We start from the raw sequence: 13,836 nt of genomic DNA on the forward strand, positions 1-13,836 counted from the left end.
GTTTTGAAGGATGACTAGGAGTTCACCAAGTAAAGGGGGCAGATGAGGAAGTGCCGGGCAGAGGGAATTGTTTCAGTCAGACCTCACTCTCAGGCCTGGAATGCCACACTCAGGAGTTTGAGTTTTATCCTGGTGGCAGTGGGGCACTGAGGTTTTCTAATTAGCAACAGTAGTCATGTAATATTTATTCATCAAACATTCACTGAGGGCTAGGAGGTACCGGGTACTGGGGACATCATGGGAAACAAGACCAGTGTGGCCCTGAGGCCACAGAGCCCACGTCCCAGCGGGGGAGGCGGACAGCAGTGGGGAGCCTCATAAACACTTCACTGACCCCAGCTGGAGAGTCAGCAGGAGAGGTGAGTGGGGCTCGGAGACCAGCACCAATAACGGGAACCCAGCTGAGGGGCTCTGAGGAAGGGGTGTTTGGCCCGCCCTTGACAAGGGGTCTTAGTCGAGAGCAGAGGGGACAGAGCAGGAAGAGAACACTGCAGGCAGAGTGGCCAGCCCAGATAAAGCCCTGAGGCAGGAAGGAGTACAGCTGAAGGGAGAAAGTGGAGGCCTGAATGGCTAGAATGTGATGGGGGTGGGGGGGCCGGGATGGAATGCAGGGGCAGGGCGGGTGGGCCCAGATGAGCAGTTCCGGTTTGATCCCCTTGGCAATGGGCAGCCAGGCCAGGGGCCTGAGAATGCAAAGGGGCCAGATCCTTGGTCACCCTGCAGAGTCCTGGACAGGGAGTGATGGTTTAAGTCCGCACTGAGACCCAGGAGAGGCTGGGGCCCGGCCCACCCTGCTGCCCACCCTCTCCCCCCCAGCAGAGTGGCCACCGGCAGATTAATGAGCTGGACAGTCAATCTGTCTTGAGTTTAGCTCAGCTTCTGGCTGCATCTTGGGTGACACTGGCTCATCAATACTCCAGAAAATACAGCCTGGAGGTGGGACCAATTAGGAAGTGCACAGCTGGCCAGAGGTTGGCCAGACCAGGGTCCATAGACGGCTCTCCTAAGGAAGGTGGATACGTGAGTGCAGAACGTGGGGCAGGTGGGTGGTCAAACCCTACCTGCTCTGGGACCTGCCACTCTCCCATCCACAGAAGGCTCTGTGCCTGTGGCGGGTAGGGGGTTCCAGCATAACCAGCAACTGGCCACATGGTCAAGGAGGCAGAGGGGGCTGCCTGAATGCTTCATCTCCTGGCACCAAGCCCAGGCTGGAGACCCTCCCCCTCCCACCCTGTGTGTGCACGGGGTGGGAGGAGCCACTGGGTAGTGTGCCAGAAGAAAGGGTGCTCTGGCTCCAACACACCCTCACTGGAGGGCTGTGGGTACAGCCCTTGACCTCTACTGTGCCTCAGTTTCCTCAGCAGGGAAATGGGAACATTTCTGCTTCAGAGGATGGTTACAAAGTTCAAAGAAGATTCTGAAGAGCAAAGGGCTATGAGGATCCAGTCTCCTTCAGCTGTGAGCCAAGGGGCTGCCCTCGGTGCCCTCTCAGTGACACAACCTCTGGGCAGGAGCAAGGTGCAGGCAGAGGGTGTCGGTGGGAGCCACAGAGACCCTTGTCTCTGGCTCTCCCAACTGAGGAACCTGCTGGGGGCCTCCGTCCCCACCCCTGCAAAACAGGAATGAAAACAGCTTCAGCCAGGGGCCGAACCCCCAGCACCTGGCGGGCGTGCTGAACCTGCCACTTGGTCCCGTCTGCCTTTTCTCCGTTTCCCCTGGAACCGCCTGAGCCAGAGCCCTGTGCTCTCAAGACATCCTTAGCCTCCTAGGCGTGTGGGTTACCCAGAAACGGGGCTCAAAAGGGTTTCCTTCCTGGAGGGGACACTGAGACTTTAGGGGTTTGCATTTTAGAAGAGGAACTTGGACAGGGCAGTAGTTATGCTAAAGGAATGAATCACTAATGGTAAAATTTCTGCCAACAGGCAAGAGGCAAGGAAAGAAGATATTGAGGAGTGGGGAAGACGCCCCCCAAGATTCTGAAGTCACCTCGCAGAAGTGAGCAGCACCTGCCAGGTCATGTATGGCTGGCATTATACCAGGCACAGGGGGCCACAGAGAAAACAAAGACTCTCTGATGTCTAGGAGGTGCCCGCCACCAATGAATGAATGAGCAAGTGACTGGGGGCTAAAGCTGTGTCCCACTGGTCAGGAGGCCACCTCCCTGGCACCAGGACACCATGTGCAACCATGGCTCCACCAGACTCTTCTGGGAATGGGACCCTAATAGGCACAGTGGAAGCGACGGGTTCCCTGGCTGGACTTGACCTTACCAGTGGGGTCTGACATGTCCTTGGCACTTCTTCCACCCCCCAGTGTGTGTTACGTCCTGTGGAGACAGATGCGTGGCTGCCCTGGCCCCGCCACCCCATCGCTGTGAGGTCCCTGTCGCATCCTATCCCTGTTCCAAGCCTTGGGCTCTTCACCCGAAAGAATGTGGCCCCTCTTCCACGAAAAGCCAGGAGGTGGCAGACCCCGGAAGCTCACAGAGGGTCTCCATCCCCTGTCGAGTGTCTGAGCAGCAAGCGAGGGCATAGGGTACCCAGACACTGCCCCCCACAACCTCCCTAGGTCCACATCCCACATGCTTAGGGCCCCAGCCTCAGGGCCCCAGCCTCAGGGCCCATGTCCACACGCCTCGGAGGACAGCTTGGATTCCCGGCCACTGGCTTGGGCGCTGGGGGTAGTCTGTTGTTTGCTGTTCCGGGACGCTCAGGATGACCGGGCTCTTACAAACTCCCCTGCCTGGCTTGCACCGGCACCATGGGCGGCTCCTGGACAAGTCTCTGGGCCTCAGCTTTGGCACCTGAAAGTGTAGGTGGTAATGCCTACCTGTGGGTGGTGTCCTGTAACTTAGGCCCAGAGCTCCTGGCACTTAGTCAGCCTGCCATGAGTAGAAGCAGCTGCTGAGATGTGGGCAGACTCCCTGATGCACAGTAGGACTTCAACCCCAATGCTGCTGACCCCGTGGGGAGTACGGTGAGTGGCCAGCTAGTGAGGTTAGCAAAGGTCCCGAGAGCCTGAGGTGACCTGGAATGGCCCAGCCCGTGTCAGGAGGACCCCACAGCTGCAAGCAGAGCCCTGACTGGTGTGCTCTCCACCTCTCACCCCTCCGGGCCCCGTTCATGCTGCCTCTGTCTCCTGGGAGGCCCCTCCTCATACCCCATTCACCAGGTAAAATTCTGCTCCCCTCCGTGGCTCATGCCCACCACCCCCTCCACCAGGGGTCTCCTGAGTCATCTGCCAGAATGCATCCTGCTTCCTCAGGACGCCTCCAGGGCTGTCAGGACCCTGGCTCCAACCCTGGAGAACCCCCGGGCACCTGACCTTCACTGCAGACTGAACAGAACTCTGCTCTGTGGAAACGGGGAGCTTGGTCCTGCATTGGGGCCTGTGCACGGGCCATTCCCTCTGCCTGTAATGCTCTCCCCTCAGGCCTATGCATGGCAGTCCCCTTCCCGTACTTCGTCTGTCAGCCAGAATGTCACCCTCCTGGGGCAACACAGGGGCTCTGTGTGTTGTGGTCAGTACTGCATCCTCTGCCCCTGGAACAGTGCCTGTGACAAGGCGGATGGGGCAGCAGGGATGCCCCACCAAGGGCTAGTCCCACAGGGCCACCCCAATATGGGAAGGACACGTCTCCACCAACCCAAGGGCTAAAAGATAAACTCGGAGGTGACGCGGTGCGTGTCTGAAACTGGCCGGAACCCATCTCTTCTGGCTGTGCGCTCTGGGGCAGATGCCTAATGCGAATGGTTTCTGTCATCAGGACAGGGAGGGGCTTGACACAGACCAGCTGCCGCTGACGGGGGACGGGCTGCTAGAGTGCCGACGGGCTCTCAGCAAAATTGATGGCCGTTGTCAGAAAATGATTTCCCCACAGCCCGATGCAGGCCCTTGGAGGAGCTCAAATCCCAGACAGCGGTGCCTCCTGGGGCGGGCGGTCAGGCAGCCAGCCAGGCAGGGGGCTCTCACCTGGCCCAGCTGCTTCCCAGCCTGGGAGCCCACAATTCCCCTGTGAGAAAAAGAGCCAACGGGGCTCACACCTGGGAGGGGCTGTGGGAAAACAGGAATCCCTGGCGCCCCCAGATGAGAGTGAGGGCACCTGCTGGTACCCCTTTTATTCACCATGCACCAAACCCCTGGGTGGGGTCACTGTTCACAGGTGCACCTCCGGCTCTGCTGGTGAGCCCCTCGAGGGTGGGGCCACCCCTGGCCATCACAGGTGCCCAGGGCCCTATTCAACCTCGGCACAGGCAGTGGCTCCGCAACTGTGAGCTCAGAGGAACCCATGTTCGTGGAGAGGGAAGGAGAGAGGATGAGGACGGGGGCCCACCCTGGGCTGCCAGGAGCCTCAGGAGCAGCCCAGGCGAAACCCCTCCCTCCAAATACACAGAGCCACCCTGGTGCCCAGGACAAATGCTCACCCTACCGTGCTAATACAGACCCCACAACCTAGATCTGCAATTGTTCCATTTGACAGATGAGGACACCAAGGACCAAGGACGGCTGTCTTTCCTCACTCTCTGCCCTCATAGCAACTCTTGGCTATGGGGGCCCCCAGAGGGACCGCAGCTAAGGTGCCCACTTTAACGCCATCCCCTCTGTCTGAGCTGCCTCTAGTTGTCCCACCTCCAGGCCACCTTTTCTTTCTGAAACCAGGATTGGATCACATCAGTCCCCTGCTCAAGTGCCATCGATGGCTCCCGCTGCCTCCTGAACCACATTCAAATTCCCTGGCTTCTAGCCCCTCAAGGCCTGGCACCTGCAGAACTTTCTGGTGTCGACTCCGTCAGTTTACTCCAGTCACAGCCAAATATCCCCCTTCTCCCAAAGGCTGGGTGTCCTTTCCCACCTCTGAGCCTCTGTGCCCACCCGCTTCTCTCCCAGGGACGCCTTTCCCTGCCCCCTTCACTGCCAACAGGCCTCTGACTCAGCCTCATGGACTGGCTCCAAGGTCTCACACCCTGGACAGTCTTCCCGGGCAGCCCCAGTCCTCGGGAGCAGTGGCCCCACTAGCTGTGTGCTGATTCCAGCAGACGGAGTGCTCCTCGTGCTTGGCCCTGTCTGACTCACCCCACCTTCCCACCCGCCCTCACTCGGCACACCCTCCACATTTGCTGAAATGAATAAATTATCTCATTTAGCCACAGAGCACGCCCAGCTCGAATGTCGAATGTCGAATGTCGGCAGTTCAGCCAAGAGCCCTAGCGTGGAAATCACCACAATGAAGGTGGCAATATTTCACCTCGCCCAGAAATTTACTGCAAGTTCTGAGTCTCACTAGCATGCATGCGTGCGTGCGCACGTGCCAGGGGAGGGGGGTGCTGGGTGACAGAGCTTCCATTTAAACAGAGATGACAGAAAATCTATGCCTCCTCCAAATGTGTCTTGCCCTTCAAGCTCACCAGGCCCTTCCCCAGGGCCTGTTACCTCATTAGTCCCTCACCACCCAGAGAGCTAAGTGAGCAGGGAAAATACGCCCCCATTTCACTGAGGTGGAAACTGAGGCTCAGAGAGGCCAAGTGACCAGCAGGCAGTGTCAAGCCACAAATGAAGGGCTCTGCTCTTCCGTCCCTGTTGGGTCTGGTGGGAAGAGGGGTATTGGACAGGGCAGTGGAGCAGCAGGAAAGGGGGATGTCTGTGGGCCTTTCCCACGGCTTGGAGGTAGAGGAGGGGAGCCAAGGTGGGCACGGGGTGACCCCTCCCTCACAGACCTGGATAAAAAAAATGGCAGCCAGCCAGCAGGCCCCAATTAGGTAGCTTGCTTCAAAGACTCTTGTGAGCCAAGAAGAGCCGGATCCCACTTGAGCCTGGGCAGGGAACCACCCGGCTCTGGGCCATGTGCACCCGCCCAGCCGCTGGCAGCCCCGTTGGCCATACTCCCAGAGCCCCACGGGGCAGGCAGGCCCAGACAGCCTGGGCCCCACACTGGAGGCTGCTACCAGCCCCAAAGCATGTGCTGGGGGAGGCTTGGGCCCTCACCCACCACCACCCTCAGCCTGTTTACCTGCCAGCGGCCCCGGTGACAGCCACAGGCCTCTTCGGGGGCAAGCAGGCCCCACCCTACTTGCCAGGCCTTATTTGCATATGCTAATTAGGCACACATCCCTTGCTCCCCTTGCCAGCTTGTTTGGGGGAACGGCTGGATCCGGCTATACCTGTACCAAGCTGATGTCACACGAGCTATTTCCAGCCCAGTTGCCATGGAAACCACAAGGCCTCAGCTCCAGTTAGGAGTTCAATATATAATTTACTTACTCCCCCATCCCCCCAGCCCCACCCCAAAGAGACTGGGGCGTACAGGGAACAATCGGCTAAAATATACAATAACACCCTCCACTTCCCTCAGAGGCCTGTGAGAGGAGAGGGGGGAGGAGGGGGAGCTCGGTGCAGCGGAACAGTAAACCCATTTTGGAAGAAGGGGGGACGTGGGGAGGAGAAAAGAGCTTTCCTCATTAAGAAGAAGAACAGAGGCTGGCATTGGGGAACAGTTCCAGAGAATGGGTCAGGCCTGGTAAGAAGGGCAAGCTGGGGCCCTCTACCCAGTGACCCCAACCCCTGCCCTGCCGGCCAAGCCTCGTCGGAGACCTAGGGTGAGGGATGGCTTTGGGCTCAGCCACCAGCTGCAAGTGACCAGCCTCGCTGTGGGAGACCCAGGGCTTGGGAGGGCACGCTGCTATCTATCTTGCTGACACCAGAATGTCACCAGGGTCTGCTGCTCAGAAAGCTGTCCCAAGAAAGGGAATTGGTCACCTCCAGGCTGGGGTTATCCACTGGGTGGCCAGCTGGGGCCTGAGGCCATGAAACCAGGCAGGGTTGCACTGGTCCAGCGAAGTTCAGGCCCCGCCACTCCCCTGGCCTGAGGTGTACCCAGCTCTGTTCTACAGGCACTCACAGGCATCAGCTGCACACCATGCCCTGTGAGGGGCACTAGGGGTACAGGAGGGCTGGGGCACAGCCCCACATGTGGGGAGCCCCAGGCTTGGTAAAAGCACCCGGTGAAGTCCACACTGAGAGTAATATGCAACTCTGGGGCACCAAGAGTTGGTGTGTGGTTGTTGGAGGTGAAGTCAGAGAAGGCTTCCTAGAGGAGGTGCTGACCTGAACTGAGACTTAAAGAGTAAGGCCTTGGCTGGGGGAAAGGAATTCCATGCAGCAAGCACAGCACCAACAAGGACCAGAATGGGTGTCCCTCTGGCCCTGCCCTTGGTGCCCACAGGCACAGGGACTGAGGGCCAGGCCCCTCTGCCAGGGAATCAAGCTCCAGCCACCCCAGCCCCCACTCCTGCTTGAACAGCCATGCAAGGCAGGGATCTAATTCCTCTGGGCAGGTCATTTCCCTTTCTGACTTTTGGTTCCCTCCCCCTAAAATTCGGACATTTGAGCTGAGAGAATCAGATGAGAGAGCAAGTGGTCAATAAGCAGAGATGTAACGTTCCACCATCAGCACCCCATTTTCTGCATGAAGAAACCGAGGCAGGGAGTGAACAACTAAATAAGCGTCAGGGCTGAGCCCGGAGCCCCTTCTTCAGACGACGCAGGGGCCTATTGAACCTTCCATGACAGGCAGGCAAGGAAGCCAGCGGGGAAGTCCCGTTTGCCTGGTCCCCAGGGCAGGGCCAGGTTCGGCTAAGCAACCCGACTCCCCTGGCCAGGCCTCTCCCTCCCACCTCAGCCTCTGGGCTCTCCCAGCCCTCCCCACAGGAGGCCCTAGAGCCTGTCCGGCTACACAAGTTCCGCCCTCCCCCAGTTGCCATCCTCCCTCCATCTTAGGGGCATAAGAATAGGACAAGACAGCCCCCACTTCCTCATCACAGCCCTCAACTCCCCACCCCCCTCTCCTCTACTGTCACCCCCACTCACTCTGCTTCTGCCACACAGCTTTTTCTCAAACTCACCAACCATGTTCTGGCCTCTGGGCCTTTACATACACTGTTCCACCCATTTGAAATGCCTTTTCCCCAGAGAACTGTGGAATAGACCAATGATGGAGAGAGATAGCCTGGGTCTGACGCAGTTAGCAGCCTCTGACTTTGGGCATCCTCCGTACAATGGGGCTGCGGACCCTCCCAGTCTTGTTATGCAGGTTAGGGAACTGACTGTGTGCCAAGCAGGTCACATCAGCTACCATTGCCTGACCACCTTAAAGCCAGGTGGCCAGCTCCCTCCCTCCTTCAGGTCTCTGCCCCAGTATGCCCTTCTCCCTGGCCCTCCAATGTGACCCCCCCACTTCAGCCCCCACTCTCATACCCTTACCCACTTTCCTTCCTCTCAAAGCCATCCGGCCCCTGGCCCCATCTGTGTCAGGCTGATGTCCATCACCCCCAGCACACCACCTGGGGAGGGCAAGACAATCAGCTGGGTTCCCACGATGTCTCAGGCTGGGTGCACAGTAGGTACTCAGCACAGTCTGGGGATGGATGAGGGATGGAAATATCTGGACACAAATGAATGGTGACAAGTGACCCACAGTCCTCACCAATCTTCAGAGCCATTCCTGCTGGGGTCCAGTGTTCACTGCCACAAGGTGGCAGCTACAACTTTGAGGGGCACTCAGGCACTGGGAATCCCTGGCTGGCAAGAACATGCCTCCCATGGGGGCCCACTGGGGGTGGGGGTGGCCCTGGTCAGCCCCCAGGGCCGGGCACACTCCCAGCTGTGTGTGTCCACGTGACTGGCCATTTCCATTCCCACACCACCCAGTAATGTACACATGGCCTCCCAGGAAACTGCAAAAAATGAGTTAATATAACATTATGGCTGAGAATTTAAATACACAGGAGTCAGGCAACGCAGACTTACAGTTCCCCAAGCAACTGTAAAAACCACACAAGCAATTCAGGAGCGAGAGCTGGGAATGGATTTAAGGCTTCCTCGTTCAGAAGCAGACCTGGGGGCCGCTGCGCCCTGACCAGTGGTTACGGACAGAGGCTTCTGGGCACAAGGGAGCACGGGGCACCAGGGCCATGCAACTTAGGCCACATGGTTCACTGCACATGGCCCCTTGAGGGGCACGGAGGCGGGGGCTCTACTGTGGGCTAGACACCATGCTTCCTCCAGCTGTGGTCGCACCCACGCCCACACCCAGCTCCTGTGGCCAACTCACTCTAGGGGCTCAGGACTGACGTGCAGTTTGGCATTCCTGTCCACTCTCTATCTACAGAGCCACGTCCCAGAGGGCAGCTCCCAGGCCCCGTCCCCTCTTCAGCAAAAGAGATTCCACGTCTATAATCACAGATTCAAGAAAACGGGCTCTGGGGAACCTGCCAGATTTATACCCCAGCTCCACCACATAGGAGCCCGGTGACCGCAGGCAAGTTGCTGGATCCCCTGTGCCTGTTTCCCCATGTAAATGGTGTCACTAATGACTGCCCCACAGGACCGGGACAATCAGATGAATTCACACAGGTAAAACATTTAGAACAATGCCCGGCACATGGCAAGTGCTTGATAAACATGAGCAATTATTATCACTGTCATTATCGTTTTCCCTTCTAATTCAAAAAGAATCTGAGGAAGCATAGGGGCACTTCCGTGGGGGAATGGAATAAGGAATTCATTCATTCATTCCTTCACTCACTCAGTGGGCTTATGGAGGGATAATGGTGTATCTGGGCACCGAGGGGCAGCTGGGGACACTCAGAGATGACCCTGGGAGAAGTGAGCCCTAGCACACATGGTAAGGTCCTTGGAGAAGCTGGCCGCCCATTGGGCTCGAGGCGTCCTGGCAGCCACCACACACGAAGGGTCAGCTGAAAGATGTCAGAGTGACAACAAGCCCTTTTCTTGATCATGACATCAAACGTCAGCAGAAATGGACTTCTGTGGAAGAAGCAGGGACTGATATGGGCCAGGAAAGCTGGGCAGAGGCGAGGAGGGACGCTCATTCCTTCACTGGAGACACCCTTGTTTGGCATAACGTGTACAGCCAGCAGGGAAACTCCCGAGACATCGGCGTTGAGTAATGGAGCGAATGAATGAATGGGCGAGTGGACGAGTGCATGAACAGGTGCCTGTGAGTCCGGGTTCGGGTCGTTCGCCTGGCCCACTTTTCTTTGGCCGCTGCTTCAGAGGCTGAAGCCCCCATAGGAAAACCCACTTTGAGACATCTGGGCTCCAGAACTCCCAAGTCTGGAAGCCTCACAGAAAGGTTGGGGTGGCCAGTACACGAAGGGGCCATGCTGATAAGAGCAGCTATCTGTTCTGAGCACACTGGAGCTGGGAGGAGTTGCGTGCTCGGGTGAGAGGACAGAACGACAGTGAGAGAGGTGGGGAGGGAGGGTAACCTCTGAGGAGGTGACAGCTGAGTGCAGCCACGTGCAGTCCTGGGATGAGAGCATCCCAGGTAGGGGATCCTGCAGGTGCAAAGGCTCAGAGACAGGAATGAGCCTGAAGGGATGAGAAACAGGAGAGGCCAGGAGTGGGGGTGGGGGGACTGGAGACCAGGCTCTCCTGACCCCGGCCAGCCAGCTGAGTGCAGCAGCATTTCTCCACCAAGGCGGATGCACAGGAAGAGCCAAGAGGCAGTGGGCACGGCGGTCTGGAGCACCGACCCCAGCACAGGGCCAGGGTTTGCACCCAGCCCTGAGCCTCAGTTTCCTCATCTGTGAAATGGGGGTGACAGCTGCACCCACGTCGGGAGACTGCTGAGAGGATGAATCGAGTCCGTGCGCGTCCCCAGCAGGCACCACAGGAGCTGCGCTTATCATTGTGGTTATTATTGTATCATGGGACCCAAGGGAAAGGAGGCGGTGGGAGGGAGGAGGGGCACATCAGTCAGCACCAGGAACAACCGTCAACTGACTTCACGGGTCTGTTCCCGAGTTGGGAGGACTGGAAATTGGGAACAGGGAGGGTTATCAGAAAATTACCTACAATCTGTGACATGACCACCACCATTTGTTCTGAATCGTATGGCTTGCTAATGTCCTCTTACTGCCATTGTCCCATGTGATCTCCTGGCCACCTGGAGTGTCACTACCCCCCTCCTACAGGTGAGGACACCAATGCCTACAGAGGCAAAATGATCGGCCCAAAGTCTCCAGTACATCTGTGGACCAAGGGACACCAGAAGAATCCCAGCCCTGAAGGCCACAGAACTTGGGCAGTACTCTCTCTTTGTCCCTGGCCTGGAGCCTCTTTGTCCCATGCTTTGCACAGGACAAGGACTCAGGAAGCAACTGCTGAACGAATAAATGAACATCAAGCGAACGTGAGTCAGATCTCACACTGGCAGCCCCAGAGCCGGGCACGCCTCCCAGCTTCCAGGTCCCTCGGCCAGCCCTCCCTGGCCGAACCTATGCTTCTCTTGGCCTCCTCCCTGCTGGGCACACAGGCCACAATGGAGCCCCTGACAGGTGCTGGGGACAGTAGCTACCTCTGGGCTCCGCCAGCTGATCCAGGGAAAAGACCAGGTGAGGGGACGTCCTTTCCGCAGGAGAGCAGCAGCCTCTCCCGGACTAGCTTTGGGAGGCAAACTCCAGGAACAGTGTCCCCAAGAAGTCCCCTCTGCCTGTTGTCCCCTATTCAGGCTCCTCCCTGTCACCTCACCAGGCAGGGCCCCTGAGGGGCCAGGCCCACCTGACCGTCCCAGTAACACTACGATTTCCTGCTCCGCAAACCCTGATTTCCTCCCTGTGGGCATCACCCAGAGGCAGGGGCTGGCACCAGCCCAAACCATACGCTCAGCAAGTCACACCAACGAGGGTAGCAGTGGGGACGCTGAATATACAACTCAATTCTGTCCATGTCTGTGCAGTGCCAGGGGTTTGGGCATCATGCCAGGAGTTCTCAGGTAGGCAGGACACCAAGGGCAGGGGGGGGGCGGGGCGGCGGTCATGGCCTGGCCCTCAAGGAGCTCCCAGTCCAGGCCAGGGTCAAAGTCAGGCATGAGTGCTGCACCAGAGGAAAGGGCACTGAAGAGAGGAGGACAGAGAGGGTTTGCACGCGGGGCTTTGAGGAGGTGCTGCATAGCGGAGCCAGGGCGGCCTTGAACAGGGGAAGATGAGGGCACTCCTGGTGGAAGGGAGGCAGGCGCAAAGGCCCCAAGCCTGAAAGTGCATGGTGTGCTGGAAAATGGGGGCCTCGGGGCTCAGGGCCCCAGTTCTGCCACCTACTTGCTCTGAGGCCTGTGCACCTCTGTGAGACTCAGTTTCTCTGGCTGAGAGTGGCCCTGCCTTGCAGGGAGGGCTGCTGGGGTTCAGAGGCACAGGTGGGCCGGGGGTGGCTGTACTGCCAAGCACATGCAGATGAAGCCACTTGGGGCCTGGTTGTTGATGCCCGTCGTGGTGCAGCACCCAGACTCCTGTCATGGCAGCGGCTCGGGCTTCCCCGGCTGCTGGGGGTGCGCGGCTGTGTGTCCCGTGGGAAGGGAGCTCCCTTCCCCCCCAGTGTGCCCACTCCCTGGAGAGAGCTACACCAGCAGTCAGTCGACGCAGCGGACGGTCTCCATCTGGAACAGCTCTGCAGGGCCGCACCAGCTCCCGAGCTTCTAATAAACCTCCTGCACAGCCCCCTTGGAGTCTGTTTCTATCGGAGCCAACCTGTGACAAGGCCCCTCCCTTTGTGGCTGGAGCCGAAGGCCACGCAGTAAATTCCCAGCAGACAGGAAGCACAGCACCTTGGCCACAGATTATCCTGTGGCCGCACGTCGGCAGACCTCGAGATGCACATCAAACACCCTGCTCTAAGTCAGGGCGTGTGTAGAGGCCAGGTTCTGGCGAGGACCGGGGCCGAGGGGGCATCACCGAGGGCACGCCCAGCGCAACCCCGAGAAGGAGCACTGCATGCGGAGCCTCACGGAGCTGGGCAGCATCCCTGGCCGCGCCGCCCCAGACCAGCACAGCACCCCTCTGGCCTCACCTTCCTCCTCTGTAAAACCACGACTATGGTCTGAACACAGCTTTTAAGTCGGCAGGGAGCGGCCATGCTCACTCTCTGAGGGAAAGGGCTTTGCTGGGACTCGTTGGCCTTGCTCACCTTCTACAGAGGAGCCCGAGAGGGCATGTGACCTGCCCAATGTCACCCGGCCAGGTGACCCCAGAGCCAGTACTCTGGGTGCAGCCTGCCCTGCCAGTGCCCACTGCCAGTGGTCCTTCAACGAGACTTGCCAAGAGTCTCTTCTGGAGAGGGAGGTACGGGTCTTTCTAAGAGCCTGGAACAAACCCCTGTGGTAGCACATCAGGAAGGGGAGGGAATGAACATGTACGTGGCAGATACTCTATGCCAAGCTCATCCCTAAGGGACTCTCTCATGACAGCCCCGTGAGGCAAGAGGTACCATCCCAACTGATGGGGAGGCGTTGAGGCACGGAGTAGCCACAGAGCCGAGCTGGGCTCTCCCCCCGCCCACCTGGCTGAGATCTGCAGTGCCACAGCAGGGCCACAGGGAAGCCCTGGTGGCACCTGAGGACACTGCTGGACGCAACAGTTCAGGACCGCGCCTCCAGGTGGGGAGCGGCCTTGGCCCTCAGAGGACCTTGCCTGAGGGAAGGCATCTCCAACCTTGACAATGGACTCACCCTCTCCCAACCTGCCAAAGTGATAAGATGAAGGTGCGAGGCACAGCACCCCCACTCAACCTATGGAGGGTGAGTGGAAACACTAGGGAATGGGCGGCGGGAGGGGGGCTCAGTAATTTCCTGAGTGAGACCTTCAGGCCAGGAGAGCAGGCACCTCACACAGGCACACACACGTCACACACACATTTCCACACTGAGTCCTCATACCCGGGCTTCAGTGCAGGGAGTGAGCCCCTTTTATAGATGGGGAAACAGAGGCACAGAGTTGGCACCTTCCTTACCCAAGAGAACACACAGAGGAAAGAGGAAAACTGAGC

This window comes from Sturnira hondurensis, unplaced genomic scaffold (assembly GCF_014824575.4).
Source record: "Sturnira hondurensis isolate 20B ecotype Veracruz unplaced genomic scaffold, ASM1482457v3 Scaffold0017436, whole genome shotgun sequence".
In the NCBI taxonomy this organism is placed as follows: domain Eukaryota; kingdom Metazoa; phylum Chordata; class Mammalia; order Chiroptera; family Phyllostomidae; genus Sturnira; species Sturnira hondurensis.